General features: G+C 40.5%; 1 pseudogene; it reads right to left on the bottom strand.

Annotated features, from left to right (window-relative positions):
* Positions 1-1,432: 1,432 nt before the first annotated feature.
* LOC122700472 lies at positions 1,433-1,773 on the bottom strand (annotated as a pseudogene).
* Positions 1,774-2,017: the final 244 nt, after the last annotated feature.

A 2,017-nucleotide genomic window follows, 5' to 3' on the forward strand; every position in this document is an offset into this window, starting at 1 on the left:
TTTATATATGTGTTAAAGAAAAATACTTAACAGAATTAATTATCTTTGGTTAAGGAGCCCTTTTTACAAAGCCCCAAAGGCCATATATTATATATTCATTGTACAAACTGAGTTCTTAGCAAGTGTGAAACATACAGAGAAGCATACACAGACCCACCCTGAAAACAAAGATATGTGCCATTTTTTTTACTGTTTCCCAACAGAATCCTGTTACTTCCTGTGAGCCCTGTTTAAGTTTGTTTTTAATCGGGGGTAGGGGCGGGTGTTGGGGAGGAAGTGAAGTGAAAAATCTTATGATTGATAACAAAAGATAAAACAGAAGTTGGATGTGATATAAATTGTTCCAGAAATAACTTGGGTTTATTCTCCTAATATTTTAGTTGATTAGTGTTTTAAAGTTTCTAAAAATCTTAAATTATGATTTTTAGTACAGTTTGACAAGAGGTCACTGATCTTGAGTTTTCACCACAGGTTGCCCTACTTCCCTGGTTATCATGAGTGGTGATCATCTTTTTGACAGACAGGGTTTAGGAGTTGTCCCACATTGAACTTGGCTTTATTATGAACATCAGCTTTATATTGATCTTCATTTTTCCAACCTCATTTCTTGTTTCTTTCAAGTTACCTCTGGGAGATCTAATACTAGGGCTACAGAGGATGCCTTGTTGTTGAGAAAAGTTTGAAAAGTTGGTTGTGGTTATGTTTCAAGTTTACATTCACAGAATTTCAGGGAAAGGAAGTTGAACTGGATTGGAATGCTGGTAACAATAACAGCTTGCAATTATGGGACATTCAGACTTCTTCAGATTTCAGTGTTGTCACTTTACAAGCTTCTTACAGATGTCCGCAGGAGTAGTATGTGCATTCTAGAATCTTTGAAAGATAGTCAGGGAAGTGAAATGACTTGTCTATAATTATCTAGCCAGCCTATTGCTTGGCTTCCTTCCATTTGCTATTGTTTAAACACTGACCCTCTTGCTCTTCTATAACTTTTCTTTTGCCCATTTTTTTGGGGGGTGGGGTAATGTTTTGTTATTTTTTTAATTTATTTTTTACTTTTCTCCTTGTTCTTTTAAAAAGTACATCTGTATTGAGCAGTTCCAAGTCTCATATAATGAAGGTAAAATCAGTCATTACAGGTAAGACACTGCTTGCCTTTGAATTTGACATTTTGGCCATAACTTTCTCTTCTAACCCCTGGACATATGCCCGTTCTGTTTGCAGTGATCTTTGGTAAAACATCTCACCTCTGAACTCTGTTTGCTCATGGCCAAATGGAGAATTTGTTACCCATTACTACTTGAGAGGGATTACCTTGACTTCCTCTGGATGAATAGTGTCACTTGAGGAGCTTCCCTTGGTGTCAAATGAGATTGCTAGTGGTATAGACCCACCTTGCAGGACTGGTGAAGAGTGAATGAAAGTTGGTTGCAAAAAAAATCAAGCTCCTGAGGCAAATCGGAAAGCTTAACGGCCGAAACTGTAGAGGGTACGGCCCTGGCGCTTGAGAGCGTAGACCACGTCGATGGCGGTGACAGTCTTCCGCTTGGCGTGCTCGGTGTTGGTGACCGCGTCCAGGATCACGTTCTCCAGAAACACTTTCAGGACCCCGCTGGTCTCCTCATAGCCCAGAGATGCGCTTCACCCCACCACGACGATCCAGGCGGCGAAGAGCAGGCTTATGATGCCCTGAATGTTGTCGCACAGAACCTTGCAGTGGTGCTTAGCGCCGCCTTTCCCCAGGCCTTTGCCGCCTTTGCTGCGTCCCAACATCGCTTCCCGAGGAGCAAATCAACAGCAACTAAAAAGTTGGTTGTATTGTCTTGTCCATAGAAAATAGATGATGTAAGGCTTACTCTTCTCACTAGACGTTTTGCTACTTAGAGTAAAGTTATTGACCAAAGTTGAGGTTTGAGAATTAAGGAATGCGTTTTTAATGGAAACATTACCAGCGTCCTGGCCAAGTGGAAATTGAACATTTCTAAATAGCAAACAAAAGATCACTTTGCTCCTAGAA

This window comes from Cervus elaphus, chromosome 9 (assembly GCF_910594005.1).
Source record: "Cervus elaphus chromosome 9, mCerEla1.1, whole genome shotgun sequence".
NCBI lineage: Eukaryota > Metazoa > Chordata > Mammalia > Artiodactyla > Cervidae > Cervus > Cervus elaphus.